This window comes from Ictidomys tridecemlineatus, chromosome 9, assembly GCF_052094955.1.
Source record: "Ictidomys tridecemlineatus isolate mIctTri1 chromosome 9, mIctTri1.hap1, whole genome shotgun sequence".
Lineage (NCBI taxonomy): Eukaryota > Metazoa > Chordata > Mammalia > Rodentia > Sciuridae > Ictidomys > Ictidomys tridecemlineatus.
In genome coordinates, this window is record NC_135485.1 from 121,593,783 (window position 1) to 121,612,877 (window position 19,095).

At 40.0% G+C, this 19,095-nt stretch overlaps 1 long non-coding RNA gene across 7 annotated transcripts in view; it reads right to left on the bottom strand.

Annotated features, from left to right (window-relative positions):
* LOC144366916 (uncharacterized) overlaps positions 1 to 19,095 on the bottom strand; it is a 175,791-nt gene that overhangs the window by 149,302 nt on the left and 7,394 nt on the right. For 2 of the 7 annotated variants that reach the window (XR_013426113.1, XR_013426111.1), the window contains exon 2: positions 214 to 298. The exons of the other annotated variants lie outside the window; for them this stretch is intronic. This is a non-coding gene — a long non-coding RNA (uncharacterized LOC144366916). The remainder of the gene's footprint in view (positions 1 to 213; positions 299 to 19,095) is intronic. 7 annotated transcript variants of the gene reach the window in all.

Genomic DNA, 19,095 nt, shown 5'->3' on the forward strand with positions numbered 1-19,095 from the left:
CTAATAGATCAGCATCAGAACCTCAGAAAGCTCACATAGGCCAACTTTGCAAAATAGAATTGTAGATCTGAATTGGGAATCAAGAATCCTTAGGACTTAGTCTCATTCCTCCTAAGCTTCTGTATATCTGCTGCATCTCTACTCCACCAACAGCATTGTTTTCCAGTGATTTGGACAAGCTGTTTGACACTTTGGGGACCTTAGGAACCTCACCTGCAAAACATCAAAAGCCTTAGTCTCCCATCTTAGGTCTGCTCCTGGATGAATTGGGATCCATTCCTCCGTACAGCCAGCCACACTGCAAATGAACCACCATTTCAGTTACGAAGTGAGCCTTCTGGTCAGGGAGATTTTCCTCCTAACATCATGGAGAAGGAAAACAAGTCAACCAAGCAGTGCTCTCCATGGAAAGTTCCAATATCTATCCTCCTCAAAGTCAAAACAACCTCAAAAGATAAACTTCCACTCTGAGGTCAATATGACTCTCAGTATGAGCCCATACAAATGCTAACCAACACTGGGATTCGTCGAATATTTTTAAAGCCCTCTGTTTATGTCAAGGAAAACTGAACTGAGGTAATCACAGAAGGACTAAATCTCTGAAACAAACAAAAAACATTTTAAATGACTTTTTGTGGAGTAAAAATCATTATCCAAAAAAAAACAAAAAAAAAAAAAGTTTGATCTCCTAAGCAGGGAACTTTTTTCATCAGGAGACAACCCTTCCAGAAAAGTGGGAAAGAGAAACGAGGCTAAAACCACATGATCCCATAATGCATTTCTATGCGCTAGAGATCAAGGTTTGAAGACCTAAGGTACCCTATTCCCGTATCCTGGTTAGGGAATTCAACAAAGTATGGCATGGACAGCTGAGTCAGAGGGTTTTTCAAAGGGGAGATATTTCAGCACCATAGTAATGACTTGGCAGCCTTCCCCCAACCTCAGCCTGCACCCTGACACTTTCGATTGCCTCTTCTACAGTCTCAGCCCAAGTCTGGTCAGACTAAAAGTGCCAGAGTCACAAACCACACATCCAAGGCCAAGACCAGGATCACTGCAAAACCCTTGATAATAGGCTCTCGGGAACACTGACGAAATCCGAGGAGAACTGAGAATGCTGCATGTCTCCCAGCCCACCCTCCTGGGGGTTCCTTAAGCCAAGGACGGTGAAGGGTGGGGCTTTGGCGAGATCATGCCTTTGTCTTACGTCCTCCATCCCCTCAGCACTTGACCAGAACCAAAGGACACTTGGTGAGAAGATGACTGTCATGGTGCACATCCTTGCTGAAGAATTTATTCATCTGGTTCAGGGAACTAGAAAGTGGAAAGAGTGTTCACTGCCGAATTTAGGTCTAGAACGTCACAGGGTTGAGGGTGAAGCTCAGTGGTAGAACACTTGCCTGGTAGGCCCAAGACTCTGGATTCTACCCCCAGCTCAGCAAAATAAATAAGTAAATAAAAATCTTTTCAGTAATGCAAGAAGTCAGATTGCCTCAGATCAAATAATAATCAGAAAATAAAACCACACATAATCAAAAACAGCGTCTTTGTCTACTCATGGACTACAAATACGACAGACTAGGTGACTCATAAAAATAGAAATTTACTTCTTGCCACGGACTCATGCCTGGGCCATGATTCAGAAACTGGATGAGGAGGCGATGAGGGATGAAGGAAAGACAAGCAGACACATAAAGAGAAAAGGACAAGGCCAGGTGGCTCAGCCCAGCCCTGGTGAGGCTTGACTGACACCAGAGCTAGCTCAGCACATTTATCATATAGGTTTCCTCAAAAGGTCATTTGTGGGAAAATTTCAGCAAAGCAGGCAATCTCAAGGACGCGGGACTGGCGAGACACTAAGGTCATCTTGTTTTGCTCAGAATTCTCTATCCCTGGAAATCGGTGTCTGAACTCCAGACCTCGACTCAAGACACAAGGCTCTGCACTTTTGCACAGAGTCTTCTCAGGCCCACGTCACCATAGCAACTGGGGCATCTCAATCTGAACCTTCACACAGGCAGCTTGCAGTGCAAACGTAGCCACCAAAAAGTCAGAGGCCGTGATTTGATTCACCGTTCTCCACAGTTTCTCACATTTCAGGAAGTCTGGGAAGTCCAGATGAAGGCACTGACAGGTTTGGTGTCTAGTTAGGTTTACTTGTTGCCTCCAGGATGGCACTTTGCCCCTGTGTCCTCCTGAGCAGATGAGCCCTGTGTCCTCACATGAATGGGAACAAATACACTTCTTCAATCCCTTTTATAAAAGTCCTAACCCCATCCATGAAGGCGCTGCCCTCAAACTTAATCACCACCTAAAGCCTTCACCCCTTAATACCATCACATTGGAGAATAACTTTCAACATAAGAATATTGGGGGACAAATTCAGAACACAGCCAAGAGCGAACATTTTCTGAGATCCTAAAAATGTGCAAGCAAGAAATTGAGGGATGCCAGAAAGAGAAACAAGTTTGCATGCTCACCTGGCCCTGGCTAGAAACATGACTTTCCCTGCTCTCTTGTCTGGTGCATTGACCACACAGGATGGTAGCACAAATAACATCAGGTTGTTTCTTTCAAAGCCACACTAATGGAGAGAGATTATCCTGTGTCTTCAAGAGGTGGATAGAATTGCCGTGTCTCTTGAGTGGAATTACTTACAGCTCCAAAAGGGATTTCTACGGACTTTTTGAAAATATGCCATTAACATTTTATAGTACAAAATAATCCCGATGTGACTTGAGAGAACATAACACATGCTGTCACAGCAAAGTGAAGGGCAAAGATATCCCTGCAAGAACTCAGACTGTCACAGCAAATCCTATGTGCTTGTAAAAGAACGTCTGATGATAACTTGGGGTATTTATCAAAACTGATTCTAACAGTGGTCAGATTTTATTTCTCCTACTATAAATTAAATTCTGCATGCTCATGCCATCTTTTCCTTCCCCTTCCTCTGTTCAACCCTCATGCACTTCACTAACACACACCAACTGCTGTCCATGTTTCCAGTGATAACCAATATGGAATGAATGAAGGAATGGGGTATCAAAGCTGTATCAGGTCGACATCTGTTTAACTATAAATGAATTTAAAAAAAAATAAGAGCCTTGACCACAAAGATTTAAACAGATATGAGTTAATGTTGTCTCTGGCAACAAGAAGTCTAACTGTGGGAACACAAGGGCTGCCAGAGTACTCAGAATTCCACAAGCCTCAGTCTTTCGAATTCCAAGATAACGTTTGCACTTCAACCCCACATCCAGTTTCCAGAAAGGGAGAAGATGAGGAAGCTCCTGGCAGCCTTGTCTTTTTGCATGGGAAGGAATGTTGTCCAGTTGCATCACTACCAGAGCTGAGCCACATGGCCACCAAAGGCACAAGTTGTCCAAGAAAAGTGAGGGTTGAACTCTCAGCCTCTGTAAGAGGGGACGGCAGGGGAGATAGGTCTGGGAATGGGACTGAGTAAGTCAAGTGCTCTTGCTACACGCAGACATACTTCACACTCCACTGGTACTGTTTTGGTTCTGTTTAATTTATTTAGCTCCTGGGGTTATTAATGGTCATCTTCATTTCCTGCTTGAATTTCCAGAACCCAGGGGAGGACCTTGAGTTCCAGCCCTTTCAACCATCTGAAATTGAGGTGAACTGCTCACATTTCTATTTCAAAGTTCTGTCCAATTACATTCATCTCAGTACCAACTTTTGCAAACTGATTCAGTTTGCTAGCAATTTTTTTCTTACTTTGTTTGTAAATGAGGGAGAAAGAATTCAAACTCGGTTGTCTATACTCATCATCTTTAGTTGCTCCCAGAGCTCCTATGACAACAGAGATATACACACACTTCACCATTGGGAAGGATTCCAAAGTATTTGCTCTGTGTAAACTGAAGTCTAAAGTCTGTATAAAATTTGCTTGGCATGTGATAAATACATAAAAAGAAAAAAGAAAAAGAATTATTTTATGTAGTGTTGGCTGTTCTTTTGGAAAAAAATATATATATATATATATATATATATATATATATATATATATATATATATATATATATCACACCCTTACCAAAAATCAGGCCAATTAAAGATTTAAATATTTAAAAGCAAAAATTCTAGAAAGGATGTTAAACTACTGTATGGAATACACATTAGAAAAGAGCTCCTTAAACAAGTCAAAGAAAGCGGAAACTTATAAAGAAAAAGATTGATAATTTTGTCTAAACTATAATTGCTTCTGGATAAAAGAAGAGACCAAAATATAGCTTTAAAAACAAGACCCAGAAGAAGTGAAGATACTTGCAATTCATTTCATTGATTTTAAAAAAAAGAAGAAAAAAAACATGTCATCTAGAATGTATCTATAATGAAGAAAACCACTGCTGGAAGTGGTAGGCAGCATGCCTGGAATCCCAGTGACTCTGGAAATGAAGGCAGGAGGTCTGCAAGTTCAAGACAGTCTCAGTGAACCAGTGAAACCCTGTTTCAAATAAAAAGGGAGGAGGATGTAGTAGTGACAGAGCACCCCTGGGTCCAATCCCCAGTAGCATGAAAGAAAGCAAGAATGGAGGGAGGGAGGGAGGAAGAAAGGATGGAGGAAAGGAGGGAAGAAAAGAAAGTCTATCAGTCTCACACACACACACACAAAAAAAAAAATAATAAAGGAAAACAGGCAATTTGCTCAAGAACATACTAAATGGCCCATAAATGTATAAAAACTATTATAAACCTCATTTGCAATCAGGGAACTGACGAGATCAAATATCATACTCATTCACACCCATCAAATTGGTAAAAATATATTTTTGTCAATACTAAAGTGTAATACTGTGGGAAAATAAGAATTTTCAAATAAATGTAATGTGGGAAGACAGTCTGGACTATCTAGTACATACCCCATGACTCAGCAATCCTATTCCTCAGGCTGTGTCCTGGAAAACATCCCTTAAATGTGCATAAGAAGGTATACAAAGTCATTCTCATTAGCTTGGTTCATAGTAACAAAAATTTAGAAGCAATCTAACTGTCCATCAGGAGAATGTGTAAATAAATTGTTATATATTCATCCAATGGAATAACCATACAAAAATTTAAATGCATGAGATAGAACTCAGGTACCAATGCAGATAAATCTCCAAAACACAATAGAATAAAGACTTGCCACTGTTAATTAAGCTCTGTGCTTTCTACCCTCCACCTGTTTGGATTCATCCATTCCCTTCAAGTCCTTCCTGAAGCATTGATACCCTGGGAATTTTTCCTGTGGTTTCCAATTTTGATTATTCTCTCCAGAGATTTTGATTTGTATCTTTCTTGTGGCACTCACTCCAAACAGCAGCACAATAAATTGTCCTCAAGCACCAGAGTGTCGCTAATAATATTTTCTTTTACTCTTAGATAATGTGATAAGAAAAACCTCATTTTAACATTCATTTGATTACTCCTGAAATTTGTCATACGCTAATTCTTTGCTTATGTTTTTTCTTACTCATATACACCTTTTTTAGGGGGAAGGGGAGGTAACCAGAGATTGAAGCCAAGGGCACTGAACCACTGAGCCACATCCCAGCCCTTTTCTATTCTGAGTCAGTGTATCACTAAGTTGCTTAGAGCCTCACTAAATTGCTGAGGCTGGCTTTGAACTTGAGATCCTCCTGCCTCAGCCTCCCAAGCCGCTGGGATTAAAGTGCAACCAGCTTCATATACAACATTTTAATAGCCTTTTGCAAATAGTTCCTAGTATGCACTAAAATAAATAAATAAACAAATTTGGAGTTAAGTTGAATTAAAAGCTAGAAATTCCAAGTGAATTTACAAAAATCCCTCCAACATAAGTAGTGTACTAAAATATATAAAAACCTATCACTAATACTACAAACTTGCCTGCTGAGGCCCTTACTAATTAGGTGAACGCATTATACACCTTTATTGCTTCCATGATGCTGGGTGGAGGGGGCATGCCTTAAGGTTTAAATAGTTTCTACCAGTTTAAGGAACAAGCAGAATTTGATACAGACAAAAGGATACAGAGGCCAAGAGAGTGCATGCTCGAAGCCACTGCAGCCTACAAAGACTCTAACATGAGAAAGATACTCCTCCTAATAAATCCCAATAAATCTTGAATTCTGCAAATTGTGACCTTATTCCGTTAGTTTAATGTATGTGTCCCTAGAAATGTTAGCCTTATGATTTCTGAGGTTTACAGCAAATAAGCAGACTCATAATTGAAAATATTAAATAAACATAGATAGTCACCTTTCCTTTAGAAAATACAAACTACATTTTCCCTTCAGTTTGTATGTCATTTGGTGGCTCCTGGGTTTTCTATTATTTTTTTGTAAGATTCTAGAGATCACAAGGACCATTTGGAGACAGCTCAGTTTTTGCTAACAGCTTCCAGTAACTTATTCTGCTATTCAAATTCAGAGGTTCAAGTTGGGAATCAACTCTTCAATATTAAAAAAGAAAATACAAAAAAAAAAAAAAAAAGATCTGCTGCTAGAAAACTGGAATTATCAAGATCAGAGCCTGCCACCATTACTCTAATAATTTCCTCCCTTTGTATTTATGAGTAATTTATCACTCTGTCGGGATTTTTGACAGATATTATCAGACAATCCAGATTTTAAGAGCACTTGTTTCCCAGAGTGCTGAGCAGACAGAATCTCTTCTTTGAGGATAATCAGGACATCAGATAGAGCTGCTTATGAGATTTACTCCAGAATGCCACCTACTCAGGATTTAACTGCACTAAACCCAATTGAAAAAAACTGGTTGACTGATTATCAAATTTCATGATTGTCACAGGACACAAGAAGAACCAGAAGGGAGAGGTAGCCGTATTTCCACTGCTCTCTCCCTTCATAGGTAAATGCTATCGTAAACAAACACATTATTCAGTTAGAAAGCAAAACCAAGAATCATAATGTAGCACTACCCCAAAATATTATGCTTCCTCTCCATATTCCACCAGCTTATAAGTTATATTTTCATAGCTACAAATTTATATGGAAATTCATCTATGGATGTCATAAAGTGTTTGAGGTGTGTTTCTACTTTTGTCCACTTGAGGTTTTGTTTTTGTTTTTAGTGTCACATAAAATAAATGAGACTTCGTTCTAAATCTGCAATTATCATGAGTAAATATATCTCACAGAGTTTTAAAAAAAGAAAAAAAACAACTAACCTAAACCAGACTTTGGTTTATATTGAAAAGGTCCCTTGGGAACTGAATTTTACATTTGAGACCCTGATTTAGCTAAAAGATTTATAAGGGGCACATGTAGAAATACAAGTCCCCGTTGGGTGATGAACCAGGGCTGAGATATAATTATGATTCTCTCTGCTCTCCATTCCGCTGGAAACTGTTCCCAGGAGCCCAGAGGCATCTTGGTCATCAAGGAAGAACATAAATGTTCTTTCTATGCCATATGACCACCTGGGTCACCCTCCCAATCTCCAACACCAAGCCTAGAGGTCATTAGAAGATGACGCACAAATCTTTTCAGATATTAAATTAATGGGAGTACTCACTTGACTTGGAACCAATTTATGCCAATGGTATGTTTTGAAGAGCTAGAAGCCATATTTAGTTGGACCTTTCTGCACATTATCATTCCAGGCTGTTGCTCAGTTCAATCCATCCTAAGTGCAGTGGTCTAAATGAAAAATTATGTTCCCAAGTAACATGTGTAAAACAGCCCAGGAATGGAAAATTGAAATTTTCCTTGTAAAAAAAAATAAAATTGCTTAGCAACTTGCTCAAATTTCTCAAGAGTGAGGTAATGCTCTGAGAGGCCTGATCTTGGCAGCCTATCCCCTTTGAAAATGTCCCCAAGTCATCACCTTATGATAGAGGGGCAGGGGTGCCCATTCACCAATCCACAGGGGATGCCATAATTTTCTTACAGGTGTTTAAAAAAAACTACTGCCTGTTTGCAGTGGTGTTGGGTGGTGTCTCAGTGGCCATTGTGGCTGCTGACATTTAACTATCACAGCAAAGAACTGGGCCACCTGGAATACCCTTTAAGGAGTCTATTAATCAACAGCCAGGGTCTCAAGAACACAAGGGTTAAGTATCAGAATGCAGTCACACAACAAAAACAACATTAAGCAAAGAGATTGTAGGAAAGAAAGTGTCTGGCTCCTTCTCTTGATGACATCCTCCCCATCCACCTGCCAGCCTCATAACATACCCTCATCCTGCTTGAGAGAGGTTGCACAGATGAATGCATCAGGGTCTCAGTCTTGCAAAACTGGAATATCCACTCTTCTCACGAAAGCTGCTATGTTACCAGTTATCTCTCTCTTAAAAAAAAAAAAATACACGTTCTGCACCCATATTTTGTACACTCACAGCAGAAGGTGTAAAACGTCAGAAATATAGAAATATATCCAAGAACATTAGCAAGGTGTTGTTCTGGATCTGGTGGTCAAGTTAGTTCCATATGGAGAGACAATTTTAAATTATTATTGTATTCCTGTTTAGTCCCGTTGAATAAAACATTGATCATCACTAACTGTTTATTCAGTAAAGTAATATTGTTGACATATTTTTCTAGAAACTTTTCTATACTTTCACTGAAATAATTTCACTGCTGTGAGTGTATCGACCGACACGCCGTTATTTTTATTTTTCATAATTATTTTATCCTATTTTATCACATTCAATGTGAGGCTTGTCTCATATGTTAATATCATAAAGTGTTTTTATAAAAATGACCCTATTTTAGGGATACTTCAAACCTCAGGTTTTCTCTTCATCATAATAAGATCTCACTGCTAATTTGTGTAAGGATCTGTTCACCAACAAGTCCTCCATTTGCCGGTGGGCTTTTCATTAGGAAAATGATCAGTAGGTTCACAAATATTCCTTATGGTTTCAGGGATAAAGCAGTCTGATCCATGAATCATAAACCATATGAGATATGATATAAAACTGCCCTGTGATGGCTGCAGAAGTAACAGGTGAAGTTTTCCCTTAATTGCCAACCTTTCTTCTGGTCATCAACATCATTTCCTCTGACTTGAATTAAAAGAGTGCAGTGTTTGAACTTATTTATGCCTCATTCTCGGTCTTAGAAGACTAGCTTTGTGTTCTTGGGAGTGAGACAGTCAAAGGCCAAGGATTATAATCGCCACTATACTTTGCCCAGAAAGGACAGTTTTTATCCTAGGTATTCAGATAAGTTGGTCCTCATAAAAAAAAAAAACAACAACAACTGATGGCTGGGAGCAGTGGTGCATGCCTATAACCCCAGGGACTTGGGAGGCGGAGGCAGGAGGATAGCAGGTTCAAGGCTAGCCTCAGCAACTTAGTGAGGATGTAAGCAACCTAGGAAGACCTTACCTCAAAATAAAAAACAAAAAGGGCTGGAGATATTGCTCAGTGGTGAAGCACCTCTGGGTCTAATCCCTAGTACAAAAAAAAAAAAAAGGAAAGAAAGAAAAGAAAAGAAAAAAGAAAAACAATTGATGGTGAACATGAATTTCATGGAAGCAGAAGTATTCTTTTCTTAAAAAATATTTCTTTAGTTTTCAATGGACCTTTATTTTACTTATTTATATGTGGTGCCAAGAATCGAACCCAGTGCCTCAACACATTCTGGACAAATGCTCTACCACGGAGCCACTACTCCAGCCCCAGCAGAAGTATTCGTAATAACTGATCTTTCAAAATTACTAGTGATATGAAAAAGTGAGAAGGAACACAGGATCTGAAGCAGATGCAAATAAAGATAATGTAAGTACCCACCACACAAGGACAGTGGTGACATTGGAAAGAAGGGTACATATGAGAAAGGGAAAGCCAGATGCAGGCTCCACCAAATGAGCAATCAATGATGGGTGAAACCAAGCCACGCACCGTTCGTCAAAGCAGGACAATCCTTCTGCTCCTAAATAAGAGCCTATTGCACCCAAGAGTTTGTAGATATCAATAAATGAGAAGGGCAAAGAAATAGTAATAACAATAAAAGATTATGCCTCATTGGATACAAGTAATCGGCAAGGTAATAGCCTGCCCATAGGTCATAAATAAGCAATGGTAATATTGTCTACACAGGATAGAAAGAGCAGTTCATGGAGCCATAGAGAGTGAACCTGTTGGCTTTTTGCAAATATCTGCAATTATCTGCCCCTAGCTAGTTGGGAATGAAGAATCATCACTGCACAGTTGGCAGCTGTTTCCCATAGGAGTGCCTTTCAGTTGCAATGAAAACTCCCTGCATTGCTGATGAGTATGAAATCCCCAAAGACAGTCCTAAGCTTAAGACATCCTGGTGTGATCCTCTGCTCACGCACATGGGAACTCAGTGGCTTGTCTCAATCTGAAGTAGCAAAAGTACTGATGTGCCCATGCATTATGGTGTCGCTGTCCTCTCATGTTTAACTTTTTGGGGTTTTTTTAGTCAAATGCTGCTTTGGCTTCCCAAAGAAGACCCCCTTGAATAAAGAAATGCATTTCTGTTCATTTCACTGAGATTCATTTGGAGAGTGAGTACTTATTCTGTGGATATGAAAAAAAGAGACCATCATATATTTTTTTATTCCTGAATAAAAAGTGTCCACTCTACAGGAATAGAGGAGGTCAGAAATTTCCTAGGATTGCAACTTCAGTCCTTTATGATTTTCTTTTGCTTTTTCTCCCTTTTAACTTTGATTCTTTCTTTCTGACTGGCATTAGGACAGTTCCACACCTTTGTGTATACAATTCATGGTCAAGTGGAGCTTTGGTAACTATTCAGTCAGCTTGAGTAATGCGGATGATCAGAGTGGACTTTCATTGTGTTCAAGGACCTCAGTCCAGACGATTAAACATGGCTGCCCAAGGCTGCATGGATCTTCCAACGTGGACCAAACGTTCTCCCACTAACACTCGTGTGACCTCGATGGAGTCTTTCAACTCTTCTGAGCCTCAGCTTCCTTTTCTATAAAGAGATGCATTGGTATTAATAAAGCACATGACCTTATGATTTTTTTAAGGCTGCGTCATATAATCCTCTATATCCCTGAGAAGTTTTACCGGTGTTCTTATGGGTTAGAATTCAAATTTTTCATGATTCAACATTTGATTCACTTGGGTAAAGCCACAATCTAAAAAGTAGAATTCTGCTTGGGACCACAAAGTATTCTTAACTTCTTCCTAACTAAATCCTGCCTGGTTTAAATAGGTAGTGTAAGTATCACCTTATTACTTGTGCATAGATTCAGCTCTAAGAAGATATCTGCTCCCAAGCACCAGTGGGCTTTACTTTTCACAGTACTTGTGACAGTCAAACCTGTCCTATAAGATAGAGGTTCTAAGCACAATCTCCAGAGCCAAGCAGCATCCATTGGCTGTGTGACCCTGGGCGAATTTCTTAACATCTCTGTGTCTCTCTTCCTGACCTATAAAATGGAGATAATGGCACCTTCTTCACAAAGTAGCATGAGATATAAAGAAATAAAAGCAAAGGGCTTAGTGCAGGTCCTCATATTGTGAGCATTATGTAAAGAGTTTCTGTTACTATTAGAACCTATGTCTACTTTTGAATTATAAATTCTCTACAGTGAAATGTACATATACATCAAATAAATCAAGACAGACAAATCTGGATGGGTTTTTCTTCCAACTTTTGGTAGCTTAGGGAGAAGCAAGACTGACTTAGCATAGAGGAATAACAGGCTAATCCCAGATGCTACCTCTCAAAGATGCTCCTTCTCAATGAGGCTCCACCAGGAGCTGCTGTTACTGAATAGGTAGGTCCAGGTGTTCTCTGTCCACATGCCCCACATGCTGCTCAAAGGTCAGTCTGGCCCTGATACTGGTGTGGAGGTTGCATAACACTATACATCAACACCCTACTCCCTCATTGAGGAAAGTCTGGCTATTTTAAAAAATAATAATTAGTACACTTTGTGGTAGGGATGTTGTAGATTTATATTCTGGTGCCATCTCCTTATGTCCATATGGAGTGGTGACAGGGGGGTCGATGGAGCCTGTTGGGAGCAGCTCTGGTGTGGAGCTTGGCAAGGGAGGGTACTCTCTGGTGCACCAGGCCTGCTCTCCAGCTGGGCACCAACTAAGTGCGTCTCTACATGGACTACTGAGAGCTTAGGATTCCTGTGCACTCTGCTACTTGACTCCCCTTCTTTCGTTGTTCTCCCTACACGAGATCCTCTTTCACATTGATACCAGTGGTGGTGAGTGCCACGCCTACTTTGCAAGACAGTATATCAATCTAAAATGATAAGCATAACAGCTCTAGTGACGGGAATATCCGGGTCCTCAACGTGGACTTCTTGGCACTTTCCACAGGAGGACACTAATAGAAAAACAAATCCCAGGAAGACTCCCTGGAGTAAAATAAGGCAGCTGTTCTCGGTGCTCAGAAGCCCCTCCGCCTCCACAGTTACCCCCAAAGACTAAAGAAATCCAGATCTCAGCACATCTGTAGGACTTTTGTGGCTTGCTGGTGAGTCCTGGCAAGACTCTCTCCAGAGCATCTGTTATACATGGAATCGTGTCCCCCTCTGATGTGGAAGCCACCCAGCCTGTGGTACTCTGTTATAGCCATCCTCATGAACCAGTTGAGCATTTGTCCCTGAGAGTTGCCTGAGGAATACAAGAGAGAGCGAAGGGAGTTGGGTGACCTTGAGAAAGAGCTCACGAGGGAGCGCCCCACCCCCATGTGTGTTGAGGGAGAAGGCAGATTTCATGTCAAGGGCATTTGTCTGTCGAGAGGGGGCAAAATTGCCACGTATGCAGTCGAGGGGAGAAATGTTCCAGAATGTCCACGTGCTTCTGCCCCTTTCAATGCTTTCTTCACTCAAAGTGCTCAATACAGTTTCACTCTACAGGTTCTTAATCAAGAAAATGACAATCCTTAATGCTAGGCACTGCAGTAGACATCATCAATTCACAGCAAACAATCCTAGATTAATTAATTCACAGCAAACCATTCTAGATGAATTCTAAGCACTGCAAAACGCACTGAATCAGGACAGGCTAATGACGGACATTCCCTCTGCATGTTAAGTTCAAAAGTCAGATCAAAACTCTGAAGCCTTAGGCTTTAAGTCCAGCAGATGCACACTCACTCAGACCACGGTGACCAGGTCCGGAACCAAGGCAGGCTTTTCCTGGTGTGGAGTGGACGGTCAATAGAGGAGAGGGTGTAGGGAGAAGTTGCAGCTCTCACCAGGGTCCAGACGAGGCGGTAGAGTTTGAGAGCAGTGAGGATCATGCAGAGGCTCAGGAACAATGACAAGTGATGGGATGCCAGGTCCTCATCAGGCTCTCCAGATTCGGCTGGCTGAATCCCTGGTCATTTGCTCTATTATTTATCCTAAATAAGGGGGCTTTTGACTCCTCTTCCAATCCTTATCAGCTACCACCAGATTTCTCAGTGACATCCTTTACCTTGGGGTCAGAAACATCTGGTCTGGTGGTCTGCACCCTGATCTTCTCTCCTTTCCCTCTCATCAGGTGAGGACAGGCTGCCAGGGGACTCACTCTGTTTACCAGGGTGAGGGGAAGTAACTGGTTTGAGGCCATCCTGGAGGGCTGTGTGGGCGTGCCTGGTGAGACTGCAGGTTTCAAGCTGGAGTTTTAAAAAATGGAGTTGCTTAGGCTCAGGCCTGAGGCCATCCTCACAGTATTACATGAGGAGAATGGACCAGTTGACTTCCAAGGTCTTTCCTTGCACTTAGATGCTACCATTTTCTTCCATAAACTTCAATTTCTCCATGGAAGAAGAACTGTCACATTCATCATTAAATACACTTGGCCTCTGTTACCTAGAAATTAAAGCTAAAACAAAAGCACATGTTTAGGTTTTCACTTAACTCCCCTCGGGCCCCTTAATTTCTCAGATCCAGAGTCTCTAACTGGTGCTGCCATCTTTTCCCCACTTTTGGGACATGAGTACTTAAAGTAAGCCTTGGAAGGCAGATAGGGTCCTACCAAATGGAAAGAAAAGAGCTAGAGGTGCCTTTCCAGGTAAGAAGGAGGGCAGTGTTCCAGCACTCCTTGTCAGGGTCACAGAGAGGGGACACAGTCTTCAAATAGCTTCAGTTACCAAAAGAGAAGAGTATTCCAGAATCCTCTGCCAGGCTAAAGAGTCAGCAAATCTGTTCCATGCATTTTGTTTCTGAAGAATCACTTAGCTTAGGAAACCATGATTTGCACTAAGCTATGAGCAACTTGAACCAATTCTGTCAAGAGAAAAGAATAGCTAGAATAATGATGATTGCTAACATCAGATTTTCATTTGGGGCAATAAATTCTATTTCTTACTCCACCAAATTATTTACAAAAATTGCTGCTGAGAGAATCTATTAGATGATAAGAGTGTCCCTGTTTTTTCTATCCCAGGTTTTCCTTTGGTAAAACTGCTTATGAATCAAAAATGCCCTAAAAAAACATAAATTGTATTTTGATTTAAAAGTACTTAGTGCCACTGAACTGTACACTTAAAAAATGGTTAAAATGGTAAATTTTATGTTTCGCCTATTTTACTGCAAGAAAAAATAGTCATTTGGGGCTGGGGCTGTAGCTCAGTTATAGAGTGCTTGCCTAGCATGCAGAGTGGCACTGGGTTTGATCCTCAGCACCACATATGAATAAATAAAGATATAAAAAATACAACAACATTATTTTTTTTAAAAAGTCATTCAAAGTTTTAGTCACATAAGATGATACCTAAAAGCCTATTATCCTTCTAGGAAAGTAGATACCAATTAAAAGAATCATGTTGGGAATCAGTATGGGAGAAGGGGTATGAGGGGTTTAAAAGTAAGTCATCTGCACCCAAAGAGAGATCAATGTCTTTATGCCTGAGAACGATTCTATGAACATATCTACAAAACAATCCTCCACTGCCCTAGAGGATTCTACAGGGCTGCACTCCTTTGCTGTTTGAACCATTTTTCTATGAGCTCTTTATCTACCATTTCTGAAGGGGAAGGTCAAGGCCCAAGGTGGAGGGCCAGACTCCAGATGTTGTGGCTCACATTGTCAGAACCCAATTCACTCTTTCCACTTGAATTGTGATGGAAAAGAGAATGGCTCCATTCCATGAAAAAAAAAAAATTATGATCTGTGTTTGCCTTGAGTGTATGATTTTATGCTTAGCCCTCAATGCATAGTAGTAACAAAGTGCATTGACTATACACTTGCTGTATGCATAGCATACCGCTCAACCTTGGGACTATGATGGTACCAAAAAAATAGACTCTTGCCATCAGCAGGCTTAGAATCTGGATGGGTTGATAAAACATGTTTCTAATTAGTAATGGTCACCCTGAAGAGATTACCAGTGAAGATTAATTACAAGAGTTCTTCTTGGAGTGCCAAAGAAGTTGTTTCCCTTGGTTAATATTTCAACTACTTGTCATCTATTTTGTAGTACAATTTTGACTTACATTTCAACTTCCAATGACAGGAACAATATTTTTTTAAAATAATTAAATCTATTTCCAATCTAGTGAGCCTGATTTTCTTTCTGAATGTGTAACTAGTAGAAGTCAAATTTGGATTTTTTCCCTTACTGAGATGATGGTGTGGACTGTATTCCAGGCCCCGTTGTTCACAGCTGAATGACACTCCAGCACTGTGATGTGGGCTTTTGTTTTTTGTATTTTTGTTTTGTTTTGTGTGCCCTGAGTAAACCTCCTAACACCTCATTATATACAGATGATAAATACCCAGAGGAAGCCTGTGTGGGTGAGGTTGGCTGCTAGGAGACACCACTGACTAGTTAGCAGAGTAAAAATAATAAATAACAGGTACATTAAGCACTTACTATGTGCTTCCCCAAAGTGTTTTCCACCATTAACCCTCACCTTGCTACGGTTTGGATAAGGGTCCCCAAAGGCCAAAGGCCCATGTGTTAAAGGCTTGGCTCCCAGCCTGTGGTGTTATTGGGAAGTAATGAAACCTTTAGGAGGCAGAGCCTCATGGGAGGAAGTTAAGTTATTAGGGATGTGCCCCTGAAAGAGTTTCTTCCTCTTTCTTTCTTTTTTGCTCCCTGGACACAAGGGGAACCTGCACCTCTGCAGGCCCAAAGCAATGCAGCAGATCAGTTGTGCACTGAAACATCCTGTAAGCCAAAGTAAACCTTTCCCCTTTATCAGTTGATTTATCTCAAGTATTTGTTATATTAACCGAAAGCTAGCACAGTGCTGTCCTTATCCCATTTTACTGATGAAGAAACTGAGGCACTGAAAATTTAGGTCCAAAATATCCTGGCTCAAAAGCAGGAAGGTCAGACTTCAACCCTGAGTGAATTCTTACCATCAGCCTGTCCCAAATACCAGCCTGGAAGATGTTAATCTCTCCCAGCCCCATATGTTCATCTCTAATTAAACCACTGGATTTGCTTTCTTTAGTAGCAACCATGCTGAAGAAGAAAATCTAATCTGCATTCCTCATTTCCCCTTCTCACAAGGAGACTCTGACTCTCTTCCCCTGGAGAGACTTCCTCTCTTACCTTATCTTGTTCCATGGAAAATAAGAGCATCAAAATAGCCTGAAGTGTTCCCTTATCTTTCTTCCCTCGATCTACTGTCTTTATCAAAGTTTTTGGCAATTCATATTTCATTGAACATATTTCCTAGCTGAATCACCTCAGATGCAAATATAACCTAGATATATAGATAGATAATCCACAAGGATTAGGAATGGTGTTACACAAATATTGTATTCCTGGCTAGAACCTCAATACCTTTCAGTTTCCTCAAAGATTTTATTTGATTAAAATAAATTAATTCAGAAAATACTTTCTTAAAAAAATGTTGTTTTACTCTCCCAAGTTATGTTTTTATAACTACTCTCATTATCATATATTTAATATAAACATGTTTTAAAAGCACATATCCTTTTCTGTGTAATGCTCTATTTCAGTAATGCTCTATTTCCTAAAAGCACTCCTATAAGAAACTCCTATAAGAGTTAATTAAGATTAACAAACAGAAATGTAGAACTTTTATGGGTCCACCATATTAGGTATCTTGATTCTAGGAAACAGTTTTGTATCTATCTAACCTTCCTATTTTTATTTCTTCATGTTGGTCACCATTGCTAATGATTAATGCAGTGGAATCAGATCATGACCTATAGACTCTGCTCTGATCCATAACCATAGGAAAAGGCTAATGTAATTCTTTTTTTCTTTTTCTTTTTTTTTTTAGTTGTAGTTGCACACAGTATCTTTAATTAATTTATTTATTTTTATGTGGTGCTGAGGATTGAACCCAGGGCCTCGCCCGTGCTAGGTGAGTGCTCTATTGCTGAGCCACAACCCCAGCCCCAAGGCTCATGTAATTCTTTGTCGTATCAATTTATTCACTAGCTACAACTTTAAAGAATGTTAGTCTGTAAATCTTGACAGTCTTTATTCATCACTTGATGGTTATTTAAACAATGTTTAAAGCAATAGGTATGAAATGTGTATATTTCCGTGTTAATCATTGGTATTGTTCTCTGTTACCCAGTTTCTTTCATTATTAGTCACAAGGCAGGATTTTATCCACCCCTCTGAAGTTAGGGGCCTCCTTCTTCTGATTTGTCCAATAGAATGTGAACAAAAGTAGCATGTGTCACTTCTAAATGAAAGTGATGGACTCACCAGCCTTCTCTTTTCCTGTCCAGGGACTGTGGAAATGTACCTTGATATGGTAGTAACCATAGTTTGCTCTGGAAGGTCGCCTGATCCATAGCAAACTTCTATCCTTTGGTGGTAATTGTTATAGCAGTGTAACATAACCCATCCTGACTAATACAATATTGCATATGATCCATGACTTGCATCACATACTAAGTCTAGAGCCATGAGTGCAATTTTTTTTTTTTTCTGGTACTAGGAAGTGAACCCTCAACCACTGAACCACATTCCCAGCACTTTATTGTGTTTTTATTTAGAGATAGGCTCTCACTGAGTTGCTGAAACTGGCTTGGAACTCGTAATCCTCCTGCCTTAGCCTCCTGAGTCACTGGAATTGCAGATGTGCACCACTGTGCCCAACTCACAGGTGCAATTCTTGAGTAAAGAAGTCAACTTACTCTACCAATGGCCAAATATCATTCTAATCATACCATCTTGAAAATGAGTACCAGTGTGTGATTATAAGAATTGGGAAAGATAATCATCATAAAGCAGTGAACATATCCATTACTTCTGTAAAATTGATGGCATGCATCCTAATAATCAATGTTCAAGAAGACCATCTTTAGACATAAAGTACAATCCTTTCCTTTAAAGTACAATCTTGTATTTTAACCAAATTAATTGATTTAAAAAGTAGAATATAGATAGACACAGAATATAAAATAGTTTCCAGCTATTTCATGCCAGCATGATGATCCTTAGTAGAGGGCTTGTGGGCATACATTTTGTGAATAAAAGGAACAGGACTCATGTCATGGGTCATGTCTATTCTGATGCTGTCCCTTTTCAAAGCTGGACTCATAACTACACAAACTCAACCTCACCCCACCCCACCTTCCCTGCCAATCATCCCTATGGTAGGCAAAGGGGACTTTCCAATTATATTCTCCAGGAACCAGAAAGTTCTGGTTTCCCAAGTACATTCTTCTCTGCACAAAGGGATACTTGAAATACATGAATGGGAAAAATGATTCAGAAAAATAAGGACTAACCCTTCTCAAATTCTAACCACGCCATTTTTGAGGTTTAAGAGAAAAGCTCTATTGGCTTTTTATTTTCTTTGCAAATCAAAAATTCCTCTTTTTAACCAAGTTGATATGGGGAATATCATATTGAGAAAAACACTGAGTTTTGGCTAACCTGCCAAAATGCCAGATAATATTATGATCAAACTTCTTTATTGGGAGAAATCTGGAGAATGGGGCACTTACCATAAGCCATCCTGATCACAGCACACATAAGTGGGCCACTACAAAGGCAGCAACACTTGTGAACTTAAGAAGTGGGAGGGCTACCTCAACAAAGGGACATACACTCCCAAAATTGAATATGGCTTGAATACTATATTCAAAGGTAATTCATTGTCACCAAAGTCTCACTTTGACCCACGAAAAATGTTACAAATAGTACTATCATTTGTTTGTATCTTTATAAAACTTTTGTATATTCACTTTTT